We start from the raw sequence: 26,523 nt of genomic DNA on the forward strand, positions 1-26,523 counted from the left end.
TCCCTAACCCAAGAGATTAACTCAATAGGCTTAGGAAAGCCAAGAGGCGTGGAAGCACTCACTGCTGGTTGAAACACAGCTTCATGCTACTGAAATATGCTTTGGCTAAAGCACAGATTTTAAAACTTCCCAAACAACCAACATTTGAATCAGCCAAAATGGATCAAAAGTTCAAATGAGCGGTTTTATGACATGACTATTTATGGGCTTTCTTGCTGTCTGGGAGGGTCATTTTAGCAGAGAATCTTAAAATACTACACAGCCAAAGCAACCATAGGATGACCTAATCTTGTTTTGCTTTTTGTTTTTTTTTCAGATGGGGAAACTGAGGCCCACAGCAAACAATAATAACTGTGGGGATGCTATCATTTAACGTCGAAAGTAAGTGGATAGTCGAGACCTCCATTATTAGCAGTTAATTTTTAAAAATCAAAGATCTCATCTAATTAGCTTTACGGAACAAAGAAATATATTTTCCATATTCAAATATGGCTGTAGTTTCTACAAAAATGGTGTTAACAGTCTAACACGGCATAAAACATTGTTTAACTATCATCCTTCCCTATTCCTAAACAGTAACATGTCATAGAACTCTGGAGCCCAGTGTTCTAATATAAACACTTCCCAGGTGTATTCCCTTGGTGGAGTTTCATTACTTCTCTAAACCTCAGTTTTCTTCTGTAAAAAGGAGACACTTGTGCCTATCCTACTTAGTGGTTGTAAGGATATAATAAAAATAGTGAATAAAAAGAGTGTTCATAAAGTGCTCTGCACAGCACCTTTATTATGGACTTAATAAGGGAGGGCTCAATGGTAGTTGCAGGTTGGATTACATTTGATGTTTCATTTTCCTCCCCTGTCACAGACTACTATGTTCTGCCACAGGCCCAGAAGTCTCTAGGCACCGGTGAAGTGCCACTTCTCTACTCCCTTAAACGCCCCTGTGTGCCCTGCGGATACTCAGTGCATGCTAACCACCAAACGAACGGATGACTCAGAGCTTGGAAGCAATCCACGGCAGGCTGGAAAGCAAAGGCGCGGCTTAGGGCTCAAAGATTAGGTTGTTACCTTTTTAAATGATTAGTTTTCTTTAAAGAAACGGCTGTGGGGGATGCCTTTCAGCACCGAGAGAAAACCTCAGAAACCCTTTCCCCTGGAGATCCAGCTGAGAAGACCACACCAGGCACAGGGCATGAACAATGTCAAAAAGCTACCGCCCTGTAGGACGCTGGGGCTGGGACAAAGTTGCCTCTGAGCAGCTGGGCAAGGCTGGCTCCCACTTAAGAAATGCAGGGCTGGTGGGAGCGCTCCCCACCTGCTGAGAACTAATCCTGGGTTACCTCTCTGCTGGCCCAGAGAAACCTGAACCGCCCCAGGCTTTTGAAGGGCTTTATCTCCTCTTTCCAGGAACTGGGCTCAGTCCCTATGCTCGCTCCGAGGTGCCACTGAGCAGCTGCTGCCCAGAGCCCAGGCGAGCCCTGGTCCCCCGTTTCCAGCTTGACCCAGTACAGGAGGGGAGTCCGGGCTGCGAACCCTGCTCCCTCCTGCTCCCCGGCCTCCGTCTCACAATTAGAAAACCCGTGCGAGGAGCAGGGCAAAAATCACACTTCGCCAACAACTACTTGGGGTGGGGGGCGGGGAGGCGGGAGGGGAAGCAGGAATTCCTACTTTCGCCATAAATTGTATGCAAATGGGTTCCTTCCCTGGCCGAGAGCCAGGAGTGAGTGAGTCTTTCCTGAGCTAACCCTGCTCCGCTGGGAGGGCTGTTCCTTTAATTCGCCAACTGAAAAAGTGGGAAAGGATGTCTGGAGGCGAGGCGTCCCATTACAGAGGAAGGAGCTCGCTATATAAGCCAGCCAAAGTTGGCTGCACCGGCCACAGCCTGCCTACTGTCACCCGCCTCTCCCGCGCGCAGACACACGCCCCCGCCTCCCGTGGGCACAAAGGCAGCGCGGCTGGGGGGCTCTAGGGGCCGTGCACCCGGGAACCGCCGCTGCTGCCCGCTCCAGGTACTTACTTCTTCCAAGGATCTAGGTCTCTCTCCCATCGGAAAGGTAGGTCTGTTTCTCCTTCATCATTAGAGATCCTTATGATGTACGGATTGCATTCCTGGTACCACATGAGTTGTGGTTTTATATTATTATAAAACTTTGGGGTGTTTTTTTTTTCCTCGCCGATGGAAAGAAATAGGAATATGTATTGGTTATGATCAGATGCACCTTGACTGTTCTGGTTTTGTAATTTTGTTTGTTTTGTAACTTTATGAATAGTCATACTTGGAAGGAACTTTTTGTAAGGTTATTACCTCTGCTGTTCTGCAGAGGAGTAAGAATTCTCTCCTAAACTGCCACCCTACCCCTAGCCTGGCTGATTCACCTGTGGAGACAGAGATAGAGATAATCTTCTTTTATGTTGAGGTTAGGGAAGTAGAGTTTTAAGGTAAAGTTTGCTCACAGCCTGTCCCTGGGATGGGTTAAAGGGAGTCTGATAGAGGAGTGCAGGGAGAATACAAAAGTTTACATCTAAACAGCCCTTACCTGGAGTTTACAAAGAGTTCTGTACCCATTCCCTCATTTGGTCCTCAAAATCTTCACCCTGGAGATGCGAGTTGGGGGACAGAAGAGGGGAGGTGGTTCCTGGCCAGATGAATAACTGACAGGCAGCTAGAGAGTGGTGGAGAGCAGCTTTGTGGGGGGTGCCTAGGGTGCCTGGAGCCAGCAGCGTCCCACTTGTGTCTAGAATCACCAGCAGCAACTTCCCCAAGTATGGGAACCCTGCTGCCCCTGATGTACCTTGGAAAGAAAACAGGGGTTCCTCTCACCCATCAGTGTTGTAAGGGGAATAAAAGCTTAGGTTTGAAGCCAGAGGTGTTTGGTATTCTCCTCACCACCATGCATATGACCCTGAGAAAAATACATCACCGCCTTAATTCTCAGTTTTTACATCTCTAAAATGGGGACAATGGCGTCTGCCATCATTTTGAGGAGACAATGAGGTCTAGAAAGATCGGCAGTGACTGCTCAATACCTGGAAGTGCGGATAATCATTGTAATTGCCAAAATCTGCCATCACTCTGGAAGTTAAAGGAGGCACTTCGCCAATCTTGGCTCATTTCTTGCACGTTGTTCCTCAGCCCACCCCCAGCCCCCACTTTTTATCTCGCCCAATCTGAGGGTGAGACACTAGGCTGGCAGGTATGAGACTTGGCTGTATTTTATAAGCAGGAGGTTGTGTTGGCACAGGTTGGAGAAAAGGTAGCAGCCCGGGGCTGGATGTAATTGTCAAATTCTGATTTCAGTATGTCAGGAGGTTTTGAGTTTAGGCATCTGCAGATTCTAAAGCTTACAGCTGTGAAGTACGATGCTGTTGGAAACTCTTTGGAAAAGCTCTCTGTCTGGAGGGAGAGCAGGACAGGGAGCCCCACTTGGAGAATGAATGCCTCTTTTTCATGTTTTTGTGGACTTTTCCTCCTATTTTTTACAGAGCTTTCCCATATGTGCCTTAGAAATGAAAACTACTACCCACCCCAGCCAGGCAAGCCCAATTCAGGACTGAAGAAGATTTATTCAGTCCTAGATAAGCCAGTGAAGAGTTTCTGGCATAGTGTGCATACAAGCCATTTGCAGGAGATAGAAATTAGTGTGCTCTGGCCTTTTGCATTTCAGGAAGGTGACCACTTTGGGGGGAAGTGAAAGTTGCACAATATGCATATTCTCTGGTTTGCTCAAACAGGGGAAAGGATTGAAAGGGATGTCACCAAGCTCTACAGTCATTAAATATTTTTTTCTCTATGCTTTGTTTCAAAAACCTAGCTTCTCTATTTTATCTCCCACTCACCTTGTCCTTCCCCACTCTAAGAAGTTACTAACCTTTAGCCCTCAGCTTTGTCATTCATATAAAGGGGATGACAAACTGTGTCTCACAGGGCTCTTGCAACATTCAAATGACATGATATATGGCAAACTCTTGGCATAGTACCTGCCACATGTTAAGGTTTCAATAAATGGAAAATTAGTTTCTCTGTTTATCATTTTACAAGGACTTGTCCAAGATTAATGCTCTAAGATCATGATTATTAAACTTATTTATGATGAAAATATTCATTACATGAATTTAGGGCAAAACCCCAGTAATGACAGGTAAATGTGTGTCTGCTCTGGTTGAAGTGAGGTCACGGGGTCTAACACTTACACCTTTGCTCTTAGCCTCTGGGACATTGCCATGGAATCTTGAATAACGCAAAACACAGTTACAAATCATGAAACCATGCTGTGTGCATTCTGGTTGCAATTCTGCCCTTCAACAAGGATTTTTGCCCCTCTGAATCACCATCTATAACAGAAGAGCAAGTCCACAGATGATAGTACAATAGGCAGGAATATGTATGAGAAATTTAAAAGGTTTAACAAAAGCTATTTTAAATCATTCTAATGACAATGATAGCAAAAATATATGATGAGCCTACTTTCTAAACTGTCGGCCCTTTGTGGGATTGTCGAACTAAAAATCCACAGCGTGTCTCTGAGGTATGGACTATACCTGTTGGACAAAGAGATGGCGTCAAGAACAGAGAGACTGAATAACTTTTCCAAGGTCCTAGAACTCAGAGTGATAGAGCCAGGTTTCACACCCAGGTCCCCGTGATCACCAAGTCAGAGGCACATTCTGTCGTGTTCCTTCTGAATGCGTCTCTGCTTCTTGCCTGCCTTTAGAAGGAAAACACTTCCTTTCTGACTAAATATGCCCCTCCAGGCAGACTGTGGCCACCCATAAATATAGCAGTAGCCTGATCATATAACCAGAATGGAATTTGGAAAGAGAATTCAAGCTGACAGAATGAAAAACATATCCCCCTCAATCCTACCCTTTCTAGTACTTACAATGAATTAAGAGCACCTATTCTCTACTCTCTCTCTAGATTTCTATAGACATCTAGCTGTGCTTTCTTAAAAGAAAAAAATATCCACCGGACTGAAGTGCAAGCCCCTTCATACTGAAGCCACTTCAGTTTAAAATGTAAAAAGTAGGTTGCAAACATTTAGTTAGCTCAAAATATACAGTCCCTTTGTGATGATAAAACATACAAACGCACAGTTAATAGTGAGGGCTATGTGTCACGTATGTAATAGGAGGGTTTGCCAGTGGTTTCTCATTCTCACTCCAACACTGCAAATTATGAATTACTAGCTCGATTTTATGGATAAAGAAATCGACACTCAAGGAAGTTAGGTGACTCATCTGAGGTCTTTCCGTAATTGAGGGGCAGAGTTGGCTTTGACCCAAGCTTTCTAACTGATACCCTGCTGTTCTTTGTGCTGTGCTACGTTGCCTTCTGCAGTCGGGCTGTGCTGACCAAGTTCAGAACCTTAAGTGGTGTCTGTCGGGGAATGATCAAGATGGTGAAGAAGCCCCCAGCTGGCATTGGTGCCTATTGATTTCACAGAATAGCCCTGCATGTATCATTTTTCATGGTTCTCAGCAAAGGTCAGCTCTCAGTGGTGCAACTCTCTGCCTGGAAACAGAAAAGTTCAAATTTCAGCCCTGGAAGAGGGAAGAATGAAACTAGAGGTAGCAGTCAGGTCACTCCTGCTGGTTTTCATCTCAGAAAAGTAGGCACACAGGTGAGCCAAACATCTAGTTTTAAAAGGGCTGATTGGTAGGTAAAGTGAAATCAGCCTTGGGATAGTGAATTCCAGGACAATTTGGAAATGGTTGTAGGCTCCAAGCCACAAATTCAGCAGAAGCCTCAGAGAGGAAGATTATGATTCGCATACCCCTCACTCTGAGAAGATTGTAGGGAATCCCCTTGGATCTTATCCTGGGCCAGTTTGAACACCTTCAACATGTGGGAAACATTAGATGAAGGCTCCCTTCCAAGGAGGAAAACCCCTTCAAAGTGTGAAAAAACAGCCTCCTACAAACCCCAGGCCATAATTCTATTCAATGTAAAAGACAGAGATGGTGGACTTACCTACCTTCGGGGGCCATACATGCTTTGTGACTTCTCTGTAAAGGAGAAAAGTCTGCATACCAACCTGATTCTAACCCTGGTGACCAGGTTTTTCCATTATCCCCTAAAGCCTAGAACTCCTTTCCTTCCACCTTGTCTCACATTTCCACTTTTGCCTCCACTTCAGAAACAACTCTATCGCTATCATTACTCTCTTTGACCCTTCATTGTGAAATAGAAGTAAAATGCCCGTGTTAAAAGCAGATTGTGAACAGAAAATCCCTTCCGTGTGCATTTTTAGTCTACTTGTGAATGGAGATTTTAAAAATATGTATTTCATGCCAAGATGTCTCAGAATTTTGAGATTTCCTGAAGGTCACAGGTCCTTCGTGATATACCCATGGTAACTCAGACAGTTTTGTTTGGTGCTTTCACTGTCCCCAAATACCCTACACCAAGAGCAACAGATATATCTTGAGTTTGGAACATAGATAACTTTGCTTCAGAATTAACCATTGTTCATCTCTTACTCTAAAGGAGGTGAGCTGGCTGCTGCCAATTTCGACAAGAATGTGTCTGAAATGTTCTCCTAGGAGGATCCTAGGAGATAATCATAATAGCTAATATTTACTGAGGACTGTACAGGCATCATGCCATTTAGTCAACCATAGCTGCTAGTAAGTCTCATCACCCCACCCCATTCAAATATGCACAACGTGAGGCTGAAAATGCTTAAGTAGCTTACTCAATACCATGCAGAAAGTACTTGATAGAGTCAAAATGCAAACCTGGTTCCCAGTCCTGAGAAGGTGGTTATAACCATTTGGGTAAGAAAGTCATGTTCAGCACCCTAATTCTATTCATCTTCTGACAAGAGAGAGGGCTAAACACAGCAAAGCTAAGAAAAACACAAAAGCGGCCGAGTGCAGTGGCTCACGCCTGTAATCCCAGAACTTTGGGAAGCCAAGATGGGTGGATCATGAGGTCAGGAGTTCAAGGCCAGCCTGACCAAGATGGTGAGACCTCGTCTCTACTAAAAATACAAAAATTATCCAGGTGTGATGGCAGGCGCCTGTAATCCCAGATACTCAGGAGGCTGAGGCAGAGAATTGCTTGAATCCAGGAAGCAGAGGTTGCAGTGAGCCGAGATGGCACCACTGCACTCCAGCCTGGGCAACAGAGCGAGACTCCATCTCAAAAAAAAAAAAAAAAAAAATGGAAGACACAAAAGCTTGTCTGTTGGGCCCTGGTGTTCTCTTTGACAGACTGGCTAATTCTGCTCTCTCCAGCTTGCTCCTTCAGGCTTCATCTCTTGAAGAAATTGTAATTAAATAATTAGCATGTGACCCATAGAGTAACATGTTTTCTCTACTAGACTTTAAGCTGCATGAGAGCAAAGCCCAATTCATATCACATCCCTGTGACCAGCCTGAGAACTGAAGCATAGACACACATAAGCAAGTGCTGCCCAAGGGAAGCCATGAGTGCCCTGCAAGGCTACCTGGAATCCCCCCTGCTACAGGTTCCCACTGAGCTCTGCACGTCCCCCACTGTGTGTGTCATAATTTTCCCTATGATTGCCTTCCTTGCCCCACTAGACTGTACACCACTGAGATCAAGAACGTTAGGGAGGCAGGAGGTTTGTCTGCTGGAGTTTATTTTCCCCAAAAACAGGCCCACCATGGGAAGATGCACCATTAGTACCGTCCCAGAGGAGATGCCCTGGGTTGTGGGATAGACTTGTGAAGGTCAATGCAGAGAAATTACAGAGGAATGCTTTAACTTCTATTAAAAGGGCTCATAGGCAGCCTCTAAGCCAGAATCTTGCAGATTGGATTTTAAAAAGAATCTCACAGGAGATTTGGGGGCTGCTGTGGAGAGACAGGGAGGCCAAGCAGGGGATTCCCCTCAACCTTATTTCAGTGAAAGCCCCTCCACTTATCTGTTTTGTGCACTGAGCTTCCTCATGCAATTTCATTTGATGAAAGGGTTCTGTGGGGAAAAAAAACAGAACCCTTTGTAAATTGCTGGCCTGGTTTAGCATAACTCATTTTAAAGTGGGTGAAACTGAGACATAGAGAAGGGAAAGATCTTCCTAAGATCTCCCACCAGTTGGCAACAGGGTCAGGGTAGAATCCTAGGTCTTCTGACTCTTGCTCTCAGAAGCCAGGGACGATATAAAAAGTTTCAGAATTAAGACATTCTTTTAGAAAAAAAAAATGAACAGAGTCTTATTCTCTCAACAGCCTTAGCTCACGTGGACTGAGCCAAGGATGACTAGTGTCTCTGTATTCATTATCTATTACTGCATAACAAATTACTTTAAATCAATACATTTATTATCTCATGGTTTCTAGAGGTCTAAGCACAGCTTAGCTGGATTTTCTGCTTCATGGTCTCTCATGAGGTTATTATCTGTGTTGGACAGGGTTGATGTCTCATCTAAAGGCTGAACTGGGGAATGATTAGCTTCCAGGCTCACTGATGTGGTAGTTGGCTGGACTCAGGTCCTGGAGAGCTATTGAACTGAGGGCCTCAAGTCTTTGCTGGTTGTTGGTCCAAGGCCACCCTCAGTTCCTTGCCACAGTGGTTTCTCCCACAAGGCCATTTACATTAGCAAAGCCAATGAGAAAGGCAGTCTGCAAGCAAGAGGCACATCACAATCCTATGTAATCTAATCATGGAAGTGATATTCTGTCACCTTAGACATATGCTGTTTGTTAGAAGAAAGTCACTGGCCCATCCCACACTCAAAGGGAGGTAATCACACATGTATGGGAATGCCAGGAGGCAGTGTCAATGCGGCCACCTTAGAGTCTGCCTGCCAGAGACTGGCAACCTCTTATCAATGACAAGTTCACTCAACCCATCTGTACTTCCACTGATGAGTAATAAAAAAATTGTGGCAGCCACTAAAGTGAACTAGTTTTTATTTAACATCCTCCCGTGTATGTAGTGCCGCCAGGTGTTTTGCATTAGTTGTTTTCACTCATTGGATAGCCATAATTTCGCCTGAATTTCACCCCAGGGAAGGGCCTTTCAAGGCAATGATTCCAAATATATTTTATTCTAAAGCAAGATAGTCAATGTGACCAAAACTAAAACTCATCCTTCGACCCCCCTCCCTGCCTCAATCAATTCCTCTCAGCAGATATGATGAACAGTAAAATCTTGGATTAATTCTTTTTTTCTTATTGTCCCCACACATAAATGTTGTAGTCTCTACTGTCTTGACAAGTAAATCTGTTCACTACCTCCCCACTTTCTCCATCATCACCCCCTGCCCCAACTCCATTGTCCTCGTAGTTCAGGACTTGGCATCTCACAGATGGGCCACTGTAACAGCTTTCCTTCCCACTGGCCCCCAGAAACCCAGCCTTCCCTTTCTTCAACCCGAGTTGTAGAGGTTAACATTCCTAGGCCTCAAGATTTCCAAGTGCTTCTCTTCTGCCTGCAAAAAAATTCAGATATTCTGACATTTGGGATTCTCTCTGATCTTGCTTCTGGTCTCTAAACAGATCCTGTACTTCAGCTGTAATTCATATTCTCCACATCAACCCTTTTATTCCTTTTATGTCCTTGTAAATGCCATTTCCTCTTGCTTAGAATGTCCTTTCCTGTGTTTTTCACCTATTCATATTTTTCTTTCAAAATTCAGTTCAGGTACCACTTCCTCCAGGTAAATTAGATGCCCCTCTACTGTCATCTCATTCTACCTGTGTGTGTTTTTTTTAATCTGTCATCCCTCTTATCATCCTGAAATTGTCTGTCTGCCCTTCTTGACAATGTAGTTCTTAAGAGAAAAAATTGTATCTGGTTTATCTGAAACCTAGCACAACCTAAATAAAGTTAATCTTTAGCAACTAATAGAGTCTTTGCTGCATCCCAGATTTGGACATCCCCTTCCTTAGCAGTTTGTTCAGAAAACCCAGAGCTTGAAGTTGTTTTCATGCTTCACCCACTGGCTTGCAAGTGTGCAGTGTGATGACACAACATATGCCAGGAAGAAACCATCCCAGCCCCAGGACAGGAAACTGTCTCAGGACACAGGCTTCAAGGAATGTCTTTGCTTTCAGAGGTGGCCTTCAGAATAAAAACACAAATTGCTTTGGATTTGGAAAAACCAGTACCAAGGACAGAGGATTCCTGTCTGGGGATTTGAAGCTGAGTCACAAGAGATAGCTGAAAATCTGGAGGTTATAACAAAGATTAGTCAACAGCTAGTAGGAGGAAAGAATAGGCTCAAGGGAGGGATGGAGACACAGAGCTCTCTATTTTAGGACACAGAGAAACTCACAGTCCATGAGAAGACATGAATAATGGTTACGAGTGTGACTCTGGCATCAGAATCGTCTGGGTTCAAGAGATATTTGCTTGCTATGTGATCTTAGCCAAGTTCCTTAGCTTCTCTAAGCTAATATTTTTTATCTATATTAAAAGCAAAATAATAGCACCTTTAAAAGTTTAATATGATGTAGCTCATGAGCATTGCTTAGCACAGAAACTGGTATTCAATATAAATGTTTTGTTGTGGTCATTGATTTGTCACCTGTTGATCAAATAGTTCTTGATGATAAGATTCCACTAGAGAAGGAGTTCCCAAAAATGTGTCTTGTGGAAAAGCGTTCTCATGGGAATCACCTAAAAGAGGGTTTTTTGGCCAAATGAGTTTGGGGAACCCTTGATACTCTTCTGTTCTTGGAAATGCACCCCTCATGTGTCCATTCAATACGTAGTTATAAGGGCTTGTGATACAATAGAACACAAGTCAGGTGAGATCCTTTTATTCATGGAGTTTACATTTTGATGGGGTATCTTAGTCCATACAAGCTGCTACAACAAAATACCATAAACTGAGTGACTTAGAAACAATAGAAATTACTTTCTCACAGTTCTGGAAGCTCGTAAGGCCAAGATTAAGATAGCACCTTCTATGTCCTCACATGGCGGAAGACATAAGGCAGCTCTCTGGGGTCTCTTTTATAAAGGCACAAATTATATTTACGAAGGCTCTGCCATCATGATCTAAGTACCTCCCAAAGACCCTGCCAACTAATATGATCACACTGGTGGTTAGGTTCCAGTGTGTGGATTTTGAGGGAACACAAACATTCAGACCATAGCAAGGGGGAAGGCAGAAAATAAAAAGGGATCACATAAACTTATAGTACAATTTCAGGTAGTGATATTTGCTAAGAAGAAATGTAAAACAAGCTAAGGGGATAAACAATGACTGGTGGTGAGAGGGGTGCTCTTTTAGGTGGGGTAAGATGTGAATGTGCCATTGTGTAGACATCTGAATGAATGAGAGGAGGAACTCTGTGGGCAAGGGGAGGAGTTTGAATTTTATTCTGAGTGTGGTTAGAAGCTAATGGAAGGCTTGGGGAAGTAGAGTGCATCATCTGACAAATCTTGCAGTCATTAATCTGTTCAACTTTCATTAGCCCACTATCTCCAAACACACTTGACCATAGATACTCTTTTCCCCAGGACGTCTACCTAAAAACATCTTGGAATGTACTCTTGGAAATTCTTCACTTTTGTACAGGGCTTTGTAGATTTTTAAAGGGACTGCACATTTGCTTTTGTTCACCTAGATCTGCAGTAAAAATCCAAACAAACTGCCTGGGACAAAATAGGCATGCCCAGGTAGGAAAACCTAGCTCTAGAGGTAGAGACAAACAGGATGTCATCCTAATTAGCAGCTCTTTTTGGCAAAGACAATCAATGAGCACAGCCAGGCCTCAGCAGATTCTGGAAGCCCATTTGAGGCCAAAGGAAACTCGCCAGCATCTACCTGAGGCTAATAAGTGTTTGCAAACAGTATACCTTGGCTTAAGTTTTCTCCAAAGAGGAAGTGTATAAAACTTGAGATCCAGCCAGAGGTTCTGGGAGAAAGACAGAGGTCAGATATTTTGGTGCTTACATGTGCACAGCCGTCAAAGAGCTGCTGAAAGTCTAGGAAATGGAAGGTGAAGGTATCCACTTGAATGCTGATCTCTTTATTTATGAAGCAGTAAAAATTTAAGTTTTTACCTTAACTGAACTGAATAAAATTGCTTGAGGAGCCAGCCCAGTGTAGCTCAATGTAGTTGAAAGCACACATTTTAGAGCCACAAATAAATCGGGATTCAAAAGCTGGCTCTGCCTCAAGCCAGTCATGGAACCTCCCTGAGTCTCAAATTAATTTTCAAATTAGCATAATAGTACCTAACTCACCAGGTTGTTATAACAAATGACATGATAAATGATAGCATGTATGAAAAGCATTTAGTGTAAGATTTGGCATGAAACATGTATATAATAGGCACTCAACAAAATGTTAGTTTCCTTACCATTCAGTCTGTATTTGGTTTTATAATAGAAGCTGTCATTTATTGAATAACTACTATATTCCAGCAAAGGTTAGCAAACCATAAGGTGGCGGCCTATTTTTTTTTTATTGCATTTTAGGTTTGGGGGTACATGTGAAGAACATGCAAGATTGTTGCATATGTGCATACGTGGCAGTGTGATTTGCTGCCTTCCTCCCCTTCACCTATATGTGGCATTTCTCCCCATGCTCTCTCTCCCCAACTCCCCACCCCCCACTGTCCCTCCCCTATTTCCCCCCAACAGACCCTAGTATATAGTGCTCCCCTCCCTGTGTCCATGTGTTCTCATTGTTCAACACCCGCCTATGAGTGAGAACATGCAGTGTTTGATTTTGTGTTCTTGTGTCAGTTTGCTGAGCATGATGGTTTCCAGGTTCATCCATGTCCCTACAAAGGACGCGAACTCATCATTTTTGATGGCTGCATAATATTCCATGGTGTATATGGTGGCAGCCTATTTTGATAAAGTTTCACTGGAACACAGCCATGCTCATCTGTTTGTGTATTATCTATAGCTGCTGTCTCTACAATAGCAGAGTTGAATAGTTGTGACTGAAATTATCTGACTGCCAAACTCAATACATTTCCTATCTGGTCATTTAAGGAAACATTTACTGATCTTTTCCAGTCAACCTATTGAATTTTTATACTTATTTTCCAGTCACCTTAACCTAATAAGGTGGATATTATCATACTTGTGCATATAAAGAGATTGAAGCAGAATAAAAAAGTGTATCTAATAAGTCTCCCCTCCAAAAACATAAGGCTAAATTCTATACCTAAAAGAAGTTCAGATGAATGAATAAAAGTTATTCATTTATATGATTCATCTTCATTTGCCTCTGACTTATATTTCTTTCTGGCTAAATTTCTTGAATTTCCTGCCATATGCTGAATTAAATGATCCTATTTCGAAGGAATTTTCCCTCCTTTCCTTACTTATACAAATAAGTTGTTTGTTCACACAAGTCCACACTTTTAAAACTGAAAGTGGTAATTTCCAGCCCCTCTGAAATGCCTTCCTGCCTTGATCGATTTCTTGGAAACCACACTTTTTTTAGATAGTACATAGTCTGAAGCCCAGTTTTCCAGAAATGATAGATTTCTAGCTCCCACGTCTGCTACTTCTCACTGTATCTTCTTCTCACTTATTAACCTTCTCTCCAGGCCAGACTCAAAGAGAACAGGCTGTTCTCCAGGGACTTTAAAGATTTGCCTGAGACACAGATGCTAGTCCATTTGGCCTTATGCCCTCCCCTCAAGTTCACAACTGTAAATAAAATCGTTATGTGCACCCCAGTTCCCTAACACCATCCCACCTTGCTCCATTTTGGAAATTCAACAACTCTATTTATATTAATGATATTGGATTTCTCTCTGATAGTGATTATATAAATACTAATTCTTTAAACTGAACAATGAATCTTGCTTCAGAGGTAACTTGATATAGCAGAAAGAGCATAGAGTTTGGAATTATGAGACTGTTCTTAATTCTGATTCAAATAATTACTGTCTGGGCCACTTACTTAACCTTCTTAAGCCTTCAGTTCTCTAACCAGTAAAATATGAACAATGACCCCTAATTCCTACATTTGGTAACATGATTAAACAGCATTTGTAAAGTGCCAGGCGTGGCGTAAATGTTAACTTACTTTCCTCACTCTCAGTTTAAATTTCTCAAGATCCTTTAACATGGGTCTTCACATTTTATCTCAGACAGGTCATAGTTAGGTATATGACTACTCCTTTCTAATACAGAAAGAAATGAAAGGAGAAAGGGTCTAGGATTTGTTCTATATCAGCCCTTCCCCCATCGTGTGCCATCAAACCTAATCCTGTGACACACTATAAACAGAATAATCAAGATCTGGGAGACACTGTATAAACTGTCCCCATTTTGGAGATTCTCAACGAGCATGAACCTATTAAAAGACCCTGGAAAACCCTGAAGTAAAGAAAGTTATGTAATTTGTTTGGCTTAAAATCATATTTGGTTTAAAATAATATTTTCCAAACGTGTTTAATCAGGAAATCTTTTTCCCTCACATTAGTACCTATCAACATGTTGTAGATTACACATTAGAAAATGCTGTTTAAAGTTACACAGCTAAGGTAAAGCCAAGTCAAGGGAATTGTACATATCTCTATTTTTCAGGTTCTTCTGCAGTTTTTCCTATCCTGTCTGTACATCGTAAAGATATTTCACTGCCAGTAGTTTTTCTGAACCCCAACCTTTGTCATGCAAACCACTCTTTAACATAATTAAAACATGTGAATCAGTTCACCTGATTTAAATTTCTGTTCCCCCTTTCTATCTATGTGATCTTGGGCTGTGTGAGCCTCCATTTGCTTATCTATAAACTGTGGAAAATAAAGACAACTACCTCGGAGGTCTTGGTTATCAATGAGGTAATCCACAGAAAACACAAAAAGCAGTGTCTGGCACAGATGAAATGTTCAATTAACGTTCATTATTATTGTAACATTTAGATGGTCCCATTTTGGGAAAGGTAAAATAGGCCATGAAAGTATGTTTGCTTTGCCTGGGGTCACACAAATTAATGACTGGAGTAGTCTTAGTTTTCCCTGAGAGTCTGGTTTCCTGCTTCCAGTCCTACAGACATATTTTTGTTTCACGAGTCATATTCTATCAAAATGTGTCTGACTTTATTGAACTTGATTTATACAGGATTTTGTAATTGTTGGTGGCTCCATCTGGCTCCCTCTGATGCAAACTCCACTCAAGCAGGATTCCATTCATTTGAATATTAGCACATTGGATCGGAAAAGATTTCCAGAGATGTCTAGTTTTGCTATGCCAAATATTTGGTGTATGTGTCAACACTCTCACTCCTGTACCCATGATGGATATTGCTAATCCATCACAGCACCTTTTCCCGAAAGCCTAGTCATGGCCACAGAATCTTTCTCAAAGCAGTTCCAGGTAGCTATGTCAGTTCTTTGACTTGAAACATAACAGTGATTCCAAACCAATCTACTGCTTAGCCAGTGCTTGAACCACCTCTACACAATTATTATTTTTTTAATATGCTCAATGTCCTGGAGCTCCCTAATAAAGGGAGACAAGAAGGAAAAGGGAAAAAAGGAGAAGATGTACTAACATTTGGGTAACATTTATTATTAATATGTCAGGCACTTGTAGCTTTGTTGTCCCATTCACTGCCTCAAACAACCCTGGAAAGATTTTGTACTTGAATAAGCCACAATTCAGAAGGTATAGGACGTTAGCCAAGGCTCCCCAACAGGTAAGTAGAATTTGATCTAAAGTCTTCCTGACTCTGAAGGCAATGCCCCTGTCTCTGCCATCACAATGCCCTCTTAAAATTTTCCAGGGTCTTTCAGGACTAAATTTCTGACATTGGGTGGCTGATAACAGTTTCACAAAGGCCACCATCTCACAGAGCCCTATTCAGAAGTTCTCTTATTTAGGATCGTGTTGCAAGTCTGTCTGTAACGAGTTCTTCCTGGATTAATCTTTTCCATTTCTTAACCTTGGCTCCTGACTTTGAGAACCCACTTTCCAATGCTTGTGAAAGAGCCAACTAGATTTCTTAAAATTCTGCATGAAGGCCAAAATAGAAGAAGCCATTGTTCCATTGGAAAATGAATTCAAATCTATTTTTGAAACAATCTTTTCAGAATTGTACAGAAATCTATATTGTTGCCACTTGGTCAGAACCACTTTATTTATTTATTTATTTTGTCTAGGCAAGAAATAGAAGAGACAAAGTAAGTGCTCTGCAGTTTTATTTCAAAAATTGAAACCAGACCACACCAGGGCAGTTTGTGGTCTGAATGTATCGATGGATCTAGTTATATTTCATGTGAGCATTTCTTAGGTATACTAAACCACAAATATGAATCTCGTTATTGTGTCTGGATGGAAATATTTTATGGATTAAGATTTGTGGATTTAATTTGGTTGGTAATGAAACCTCTGTTCCAGGAGCAGGAGGGAGGAAGTCGTGCTTCACCAATGGTTAAGCCGAACTACAGGAAGAAACAGTATTTGGAGAGTTTTGTACTTAATGTTGGCCATTCGACCTGGGTCTAAAGTAAAATTCAAAATTAAGTTTAACAAAAATATTACGAAAGTAGCAATGGACCACAGATCACTAGAACCAAAGGGATCTTAGGATTGGAAACCATTCACAGTTGCTTATTTTACAAGAGAAACTGAGGTCTCAAGAGTGGATGTGACTTGCCCAAGGTCACACAATGACCCTGTTAGTCAGAACTGCTTGGCAGAAGTGGATCTCAGAGCTTCTCCTCCAGATCTTCAGTTTATTGCACTTCCTATTATATGGCCTCATAAAAGGCCAAATATCTGGTAACTTAAAAATAAGTAATGAAGGTCAAATTTTCAAATGATGAAGGGGGACCTACATTTAACAATACTACAAAATGACAAACACTGCAGTGAAATTGAAAAGGTTACTAACTAATAACCCAGGATGCTTCCTTCACACCAAAACCAAATTTTCCTGCTCAGTGTGTCCTAGGCCTGGCCAAGTCCACTTTCTGCCAAAGGAGTTTACTTGGTCATAAAGAAATCTTGTCTCAAGTAGAAAGTCTCTAGATAAAGTGTTTTGTATTTATTCAGAGATGAATGTCTCAGATATATCCTTGCCCTCATAGAGCTTACAGTCTACATACAGTCTAAATGCATACCAAATAACTAAACTGTTTATAGTCTAATATAAATACAAGATAGAATTAGCTAATTTCCTAAGAGATGGAGTTACACATGCCTAATAAAGCTATTCCAAGTCTTTTTTAAATGATAAATGAAATAATATCATATCAATTCCCCAGACAATTCAGAAGAGAGAACGATAAATTTAGACTGAAGTTACCTGATAAAACTTTCGGTAGTAGATGTTTTTAAGGAGCACCTTGAAGGACTTGTAGGTTTATTCACTCAGAGATGGCAAAAGTCTTCTAGAAGCCTTCAAGGCATCTGGAACCCTCTCTCAATGATTACTGAGAAATGGCAGCACCCCAAATGTATCTGTCAGCTTGCTTCATCTCCACAGCAGCCACAGGCTGTCTGGCATCTTAATGGTATAATTCTGGGGAATTGATAGTATTCTCCTTTGAGCCAGGTGTTGGGAAGCTACATAGTCAGAGGCTGGGGTTGGTCTTGACTCATAGCTCCTTTGCTTGGCCCTCCAACACAAAAGGTTGTGTAAAATCGTGGTTCAGAGCCCTGACTTTGGACTCAGATGGGCTTTGGTTCAAATCCTGACTCCATAACTTAATAATGTCTGAACTTGCACAAGCCATGTAAAGACTCTATGTCTCAGTTTCTTCAGCTGCGCAATGAGGGCACACATACTATCTCATAATTGTTTGTGAATTTGAAGTTGGAGAGTTAAAATGCTAACTAAGCACAGGCTCTGGCAAAATCAACACTTAATAAATTATAGTTAATGATATCTGTATTACTTGTGATGCTGATGATGTCAACTTCTTCCTAATTATTATTGTTATTATGTCAACTTCGTGATCCTCCAAGGCCTCTTCAACCAATATTTGGTTATTGTAAGTCCTCCTTTTCTAGGAAGCCCTCCATGAACTTCCCAGTGCAAAGAGACACTTCCACAATTATCTCATTCAGGCTGGCATTAATACCAGGCCTTGCTTATATATGATCTTCTAGTTTCTGAGATCTCTAGGAACAAAAAATAACTCCTTACTTGGCTTCTTTTCCAAAGGACCCAGCACATTGGGCAGTCCATAGTAAGTAAACAGCAATTCGCTCTTGAAATAATGTTAACATTTATACTCTTGGTATTGGCTTGGGATTGTGCACCATGTTCCCAACCTGCAGTGGCACTTAAGAATATCACAAATATTAAATTCACCACACAGGGAGTTAAAATCAATTGCAGTTGGGTGTGGTGGCTCATGCTTGTGAGCCAGATCACCTGAGTTCGGAAGTTCAAGCCAGCCTGCTCAACATGATGAAACCCCCTCTCTACCAAAAATACAAAAAGTTAGCTGCACATGGTAGTGGGCACCTGTAATCCCAGCTACTCAGGAGGCTGAGACAGGAGAATTGCTTGAACCTGCAAGGTGGAAGTTGCAATGAGCCAAGATTGTACTACTGTACTCCAGCCTGGGTGGCAGAGTGAGACTCCATCTAAAATAAAATAAAATAAGTTACATTTTTTGACTCTTTGGGAGGAAATTATAAGCTTTTTGATTATACAGAACATGCTTATCTTCTTTAGTGTTGAATCATTCATGCTTAACTCAGGGTTTGGCACATATGTACTGAAAAGATGGATGGATGAATGGATAGATGGTTAGATAGATAGATAGATAGTCAGTCAACAGGGCCAAGAAGTCTAAAAATATTTTAACATGAATGCTCTCCAGAATCCCACCACCGATATTTCTCTCTGGAGATCATTACAATGACTTCAGACTAAGAATTACTGGAAGACTTTCATATGCATTTTTTAAAAGTTTTTTTCCCCAGTTTATTGCAGTATAATTGACAAATAAAAATTTTATACATTTAAGGTATACAATGTGATGATTTAATATATGCATACATTGTGATATGATTACCAGATTCAAGCTAATTAACGCATCCATTGCTTCACATAGTTACCTCTATGTGTGAATGATGAAGACACTTAAGAGCTACCTACTATCTTAGCAAATTTGAAGTATACACTGTTATTATTAACTGTAATCACCATGCTGTACATATGCACTCCTTTTTGAAGGCTTCCCAGTGATCTAGGGGAAGAGATCAATCTCAATCGAATTCCTTGACCAAAAGGCAAAATCCCTGGATTTTAATATCTGCTTTACTAATTAGCTAATTAGCTGGTGACTCTCTCTAGGTGTTTCAATTCAGTTAGTCTCTTAAATAATAATTATGGCAAGTAAGTTTCGTGTGATCCACTACTTCCATTTATATACTACTTAACTGGCTGCCTGAAATGATGATTCAGATTCTCAAGTGGGGCTCCTCAGAAGTGTGTTGTTATCGATTAGCAATGTCTGCCCTGTACACTAGAATGAATTGTTTTGTGCCACAGACTTGCTGTGCCTGTATCCAGTGATCTTCTACAGTTGCTTCTAAGTCCTGCTCAAGTATGATTTTGGTTCTATAATTTGATGTCTGTCTGTGTCTTTGGAAAGTACTGAGAAGCTGGGCCAAATGTTTCCCGTTAGGAACACAGTCTTGAAAGACTAAACCACAGGCAGTCTGTTCTGGAGAAAGCCCTGGCTCAGCAGCACGGACAGCCATCCCAGCAGCAGCACTGCCCCTGAGAAACTTTGGCCAGGGTCCTGACCTCCCAGAAAAGAGCCCCACCCCAGGCTAATTCCTTTGCTTTTCTTGCTACTGAGTGAGAGTAGATAGGCTAAGAGGAAAACCAGGGCTGTAGTCACAGCCTCCTCACTTTCCTAAAAATTTTAGAGTGTCCCTGCCATTTAACAAACTGAAACACTAAGATTTATACATTTCCATGGAAAAGGCAACAGTGGGAAAGAGAGGGCTTCCCAGATTTGTCTTATGGATCTCATCCTTCAGAAACTAGCCTTCTGTTAGAAATGCTGTCTCCAGGCAGAAGACACAATAATCATATAATGCCGATACACACCAGTTGCTAAGGTCTCCCTCCTTTTAAGTGTTAGCTACTGAGTGTTTGGCCTGCATAATCTCATTTTACTCACTTTCAGTTGTAAGAACTTTATTTGTGGGGTTGATATTAGTGCTACCGTTTTACAGATGTGAAAATTAAGGCCCAGACAGGCAACGTTACACATCCAAGACAGCTACTGGATGAAACCCTGTGGATTTGCTACTACCCAACCATTTCTGACTTAAAAGAGTGGTGATTCCATGTGGTTCAAATTAATAGCAAGTGACAGGACAAGGATCTAACAGTGTTTGAGTGATGCTAGAGCAGATATCCTCAAACATTGCAAAGATTTCTTGGATATTTGTCAATTTTAGCATTTATCATTCTTCCTGACAAGTATCTGTTTACACGTCTGCTTTCTACACTGGATTGTGAGCTCATTAAGGACAGTACCCATCCATCACTGGCTTCTGAAACACCCCACCACTACTGAGCTATCGTGTAGCCTGTTCTTACACTTGCTCAACACATCTTTATTGAATGCAAGAATAAATCATTTAAAAAGTTAATTCTCGGTCCCCTTGGATAATCGCTGGCTCCCCAACATCTTACCTGGGCACCAGTTAAGCCACGGTGCTGCCTAAATGGATAACTGCTTCTCAGTTCTGGAATTCTTCAAACACCTGGGGTTAGGAGGGTCTTTGGTTTGGCAGTTAGAGTTTTCTCAATTCTTTTATGACACAGGTTGTGCTGGACTCACTCAACTATGGGGATCAGATGTCCTCAGAAAAAAAGAAAATCCACACTTGAGGCTGTTTCCTGGCTCTTCTCTCTTCCTGACACATTCCAAAAGGAATTTATGGATGTTGGGAAGGACAAAGGGTGAGGAATTTCTAGGACATTTAAGAACACCCATGTAAGCAACTCTATGCTTGACAGACCATGCACAATAAAACTCTTTTGCCTGTAAGCGAGGAGAAAAATTTGGTATAAGCTGCCTCATGGGTTGCCAAAATGATGTGGAAACAAATTCATCTGCATTTCTAAACCTAGGAATTCTCCTTGTCCTCCTAAAACTAGGATATTTCGTGTACATACTTAAGTCAACAAGGTAAATAAATTTCATGAGCTACTAAAAGTGAAGTCATGAGTAACTAATTATGAAATATGATTCTAGCCAGTTGGAAGTTTTATCTTTATCTAAAAATGAAATTGTTTGTTCTCCAGCTGTGATGAGAGGAAAATTCAAAGATTGTTGATTTCTTCGTCTAGCAATGGTCTTTGTCCTGCAGTGAGGTGCCTAAAAATAACTGTTACTCTATTCCCTGCTGCTTCCAAAGGTTAGCTACCAAACAGCTCTACTAGTAAAAGAGAAAAAAAAGATTTGACAGCAAGCCAAGAGGCATCTTCATGTGTAAAATTGTATGCTAAAAAGCCATTAGGACTGGCCTGACATTGGCCTTGGTTTCCCAACCTGATAAATCAATCGTTATCTCACAGTAATGCTCTGAATAAAAATCTATAATGCCAAAATATGAAGAAATAATCCAACACTGGTAACATTTAATACCAAGGCAATTGAAATAAGATTAAAGCCTACTAACATTTAATATCTTCCCCACCCTTCACTTCCCCCCCAGAAGCTTTCCCCACCCTTCACTACCCCCCGCCAAAAGCTTTCAGGACCATTGTTTCTCTCTTCTTATTTTTTGCAGGGGTCTGGGACCATAAATGTACCAGGTATTTGGAGAATGGGAGACTAAATATTAAAGCCTATATTCTATCCAGCCTTCTCAACAGATGACTAACTGTGAGCAGTTAGGCACTTAGGCTTACAGAGGTGCCACATTGCTTACTGAGTTAAGTACCAGCTCTTCATGTTGATCTTCTTTTTTTTCTTTCTTTCTTTCGAGACGGAGTTTCGCTCTTGTTACCCAAGCTGGAGGGCAATGGTGCAATCTCAGCTCACTGCAACCTTCGCCTCCTGGGTTCAGGCAATTCTCCTGCCTCAGCCTCCTGAGTAGCTGGGATTACAGGCACGTGCCACCATGCCCAGCTAATTTTTGTATTTTTAGTAGAGACGGGGTTTCACCATGTTGACCAGGATGGTCTCGATCTCTTGACCTCGTGATCCACTTGCCTCAGCCTCCCAAAGTGCTGGGATTACAGGCATGAGCCACCGCGCCCGGCCCATGTTGATCTTTTATATCCTTCCCAATATGGCTTCTGCCAACTCCATGTGGTCTCTCCCTTTCCGCTTTCCTATGCGTTACTTTATACCCTAGTAGAACAAGACCTCTCCATAATCCCTGCATGCTACACCACCTTGGCAAGTATCAGGCACCCACAAGGAGATGCCACTATTATTACAGTCATCTTCTTAATTCTCCTCACCACCCACACATTCCAACTTTCTTGCCTTTTCTCATGGGGCTTCTTTTTTCTAGGATGTTGTAGGCTTCCCTTTAAACCTACCTGCTGGAGTTGTATCCAACCATTTTTCAGAATCTTGCTCATCTTTGAAGTTTATCTCAAATCCCACTTTTTTTGAGATGTCTTTCTTGGGCCCCTCAAAAGAATATAGCCTCCCTCCACTTTGAGCATTAATGATATGAAGTTGGCCGATCTCTTTTGTTACTTGTTATAGTCATGAATGTGTCTCCCTGATTCCCCCATCCCTTCTGGATACAAAGTTTTCTTTCTGATCTATTCTCTATTTGATCAGTGTTGTTATTTTTGCCACTGTTACCATTAGCTACCACATATTAAGCCCCTACTGTGTGCCAGGCACTGTGTGAGTAACTTAGCATATGTCTTCTCATTTCAACCCACTCTCCTGTAACACTATGAGATAGACATATGTATCCTCAGGGAGATGAGGCAGTGAAAGAGATTCAGAGGGGAAAGGGAACGGCCATAGGGAGCAACTGCTAAAGTGATAGAACTGGATTCTAACACAGGTTTATTTTACTGCAAAGATAAGACTCCCCACACACAGCTGCTTCATTAATGGAAATGTTTAGATGGCTGAATGATATGGACTGAGTGCCCTCAAAACTCTGGAGCAAAGCAGTGCAGGGTCAGCAGAGGAATGGGAGTCATGAGTTGTCTTTGAAAGGTTTCTCCAGCTTCTAAGGAGAGGCTGAAGCAGACAGAAAGAGACGTTAGACATGGCCCGAGTGATTCTGTAGGAACTTGGTTTTAGTTTGACCTGGGGAGAAGATTCTTAAGAGACTCTAAGGTGTGCAGAAGGAGGAAGAAAAAAAGATTTCTTAACCCAAGGACAAGGTTGTGAGAAAGGATGCAGATCTGAGACAGGGTACTTATCTCTTCAGATCTGCAAAGGACCATAGCCTTAAGTACTGTTTCTCACTCACCCCTGAATATGTTCAAACATGTAAGGTATGGAAACTACCATGCACACACATGCTTGCTATAGTTAAGTGAATTAGTTGCTAAAAAGATGCCATTTTTCCTCCCTAATCCTCTGGCACTTGTGTCTGAGGTACTCACCCATTTTCATTAGTCAAGAAACTTAACAACATCAAAACTTTCTTGTAGATTGTCCTTGACCTCTTTGAGTCTCCATTACCTCACTTTATACCATGGACTTAATAAAAACAAGCAATCCTCTAAACCAGTACTGCTCAATAAAACTTCTTTAGGTGATAGAAATGTTCTTTATCTGCACTGTCTCATATTGTTACCACTAGCCACATGGGCTCCTAAGTACTTGAAATGTGAGTGAAACAACTGAGGAATGATATTTTTAATTGCAATTAATTTTAATTAATTTCAATAATCACATGTGGCATATTGGACACAGCAGCTCAAGATCAATCAATTTAAAGTGTTTTACCTCTTTTTAAATTTCCTATCATGAAGAAGTTTTTATTGTGGATTTTTTTTACCAGATTAATTTGCTTTTGAGACCCTGACAGGGATGGAGATACATAGAACATCTCACAAAAACAATTCCGTAATTCACAGGTATTCACTTGACTCTAAAAATTAATGTTGATAAAAAGAGAAAGCAAAGTCTGACACACGTGTTTACTGTTTTGCATTAGATACATACGCTGAGGCAGAGCAAAAAGCAGCACAACATACTTAGCTTGAAAATAGCTTTGTCCTTGATATGTGACCCCAAAAATCTGTATTTTGAGCCAATGCAAAGGCTATGTCTCTTCCTGATGCCCTTCCTTGCAATCATTGACTTACCAGATCCTTAAATATCACCATGAAATATACACACACACTTACATATATAATATATGTAATATTATATTACATATTATAATATAATTGGAGCAAGTGTATTATATATTGGGAGATATATATGTGTGTGTGTGCATATATATGTATATATGTGTGTGTGTGTGTGTGTATATATATATCCCAGGCATGCATATTTATCTGGGATCGCTGAGAGAGGAAAAGTTCTTACTATGCTGTAGCTCTTGTCCTTGCTTAAAAACAGAACTGCATATGCCAAAGTAGGGGTTTCAAGGGTTAGGAGAAAGAAAATCCTGCAAAAACACATAATTAAAGTCCATATTTTGTATTACAAATGTTTCCCTTTATTAAGCTCTTACTGCAAACAAAGATTGTGTGCCATTTCTTTTACACACGTTATCTCATGCACTTTTCACGATGATCCTGTGAGGACACCCTTAACACATTTATTGATGACAGGACTCTGGTTTGTGGTCATAGATGATACTTTGCACAAGGAACAGGAAGTGATCAAACGATGACTTGTCTACAAAACATGTGCCCTTCAACACCATTCTATTTATATTCTGGTGCTTTAGAACTTGCTACATTCCCAAAGAAGCTCTTTCTATTGGGTGCCTACTCCAACTAGAAAAGTCTTTCTCCTGTTGTGCTGAAATTTGTCTTCTCATAAAACCACCCTCCCTCCTGCCCCATCTTCAGCACACAAACCCATGCACACACACACACACACACACACACACACATACACACACAGGCATTTGTTCTGTCCTTAGGGGCTACAAGAAGCAAGCCAGTGCCTGCTTTGCCAGGATTTAGACATGGCATCCCTGCTCCACCCAACCTTGGTTTTCTCAACTACAAAATAAACATGCCTAGGTCTGTAGTCCTTCCTCCTACAAGATATTTTCCAGACCTGTTATTGCTGATCACTATAAAGATTATAATCTGTGTTTTTTAAAGAGCCTCTGTAGAATAAGTTGCTCATTCTGAAATATAAAAGTCCTACTATCAGAACATGATTCTTCATGTCTAACCTAAATATCTCCAACTGCAATCTCAAGTAATTTTTTCTGGGTTCATCCACAAAAGAGACATAAAATAGCCAGTTGTCTGCATGAGGATATTTTATATTCTTAAAGGTCATTATTTGCTCCCTATTTTTCCCTCTCTCATATAAATATTTCTAGTTCTAGTAAATTTATCTCCTCACCCACCAGTGATTTCTGCAGCTCCTCTTTGATCTAGATCCAAGTTGCTGCTGAGTTTAGGACTGTATTCAACTAGGAGGTCAAGCTCAGGCTTAAGCAAAAGGAGGCTATTGGCGTGGACTCTTGTTAGGTTTTGTTCCCAGGAGTGCAACAAAATAGGAACTACTGTTTAATGAGTGCCTACTACGGGCTTGACACCCTGCTGGTTTCTTCATGTACAGGTCTCTAATCCTTCATTTTCTCTGGAAAGGTTTTGACTCCTGTGTTATAAATGAGTTCATGGTTTAGAAAGGATAAGTAGCTTGCCAAAGTTACAGGTCTAGTGAGTGGCATTTGAAACCAGGTATGTCTAATTCCAAAGCCTAACCATTTTCTACAACACTTAAAATATAATAGGTCTTTCCCAAAGTACAAAAACATCTACCTACCCTCAGGCCACCGTAAGCCAATAGGAAATACACAATGCTCAAGAATAACATACCGTTTTCCCAAACGATGCAACATTTGGTTGTGCCAGTGCACATCTCTTAAATATACAGTGAGAAATCCTCACTCTGCTCACACTCTGGTCATTATTACGCTAAACTCATTGCCTTGGAGTCTCAATCGGCAACTATAATGGCTTTTTAGATGGAAATTTAAGTCATTTAGCAACACACACAATAGTGTTGGGTAGAAGTCCAAAAACATTTCAAGCTTGGCCCATGGCCCTTTCTCAAAAAAAAAAAAAAAAAAAAAAAGCTAAGAATTGATGGGAAAGGGGTAAGAAAGAAAGACTTTGTGAAGGTGAAGAGAGTCAGAGCAGCCATTCTACTAGACTATGCAACCAATAAATATTTGTCCAGTAAACAAATAAGAGGACCAAATTGGTTTGAAAGAAGAGAACATGCCAAGTCTCCTTTTTTATAATAATCTTCATTCGGTGGCCTTACCTACATTGCAGACCCACACATTGTTATTAAAAAGCTAATTTCGATGAGAAAGCATGCTCACAAGAAGGTTGGGTGGTTTTTGATTCTTTGGTTTTTTGTTTGTTTGTTTTTGTTTTGTCTAACTAGGGAGAAGATGTCCTGAGTAGATATTACAGGGACAGTTAGTAAAGTGTCAATAAGAATATAACTAGA

General features: G+C 41.2%; 1 protein-coding gene across 7 annotated transcripts in view; it reads left to right on the forward strand.

Annotated features, from left to right (window-relative positions):
• Nucleotides 1–1,826: 1,826 nt before the first annotated feature.
• The window catches only part of TNC (tenascin C), a 94,329-nt gene continuing 69,632 nt past the window's right edge, over nt 1,827–26,523 (forward strand). For 2 of the 7 annotated variants that reach the window (XM_064378531.1, XM_064378541.1), the window contains exon 1: nt 1,828–2,054. The gene's annotated coding sequence lies outside the window, so the exon portion shown is untranslated. Of the gene's footprint in view, nt 2,055–26,523 lie in introns of all 7 variants that reach the window. The other 5 variants (XM_064378551.1, XM_064378572.1, XM_064378524.1 and 2 more) reach the window with 4 other exon arrangements.

The sequence above is a fragment of the Aotus nancymaae genome, unplaced genomic scaffold, assembly GCF_030222135.1.
Source record: "Aotus nancymaae isolate 86718 unplaced genomic scaffold, 86718_ANA_hifiasm-v0.15.2.pri h1tg000003l, whole genome shotgun sequence".
Lineage (NCBI taxonomy): Eukaryota > Metazoa > Chordata > Mammalia > Primates > Aotidae > Aotus > Aotus nancymaae.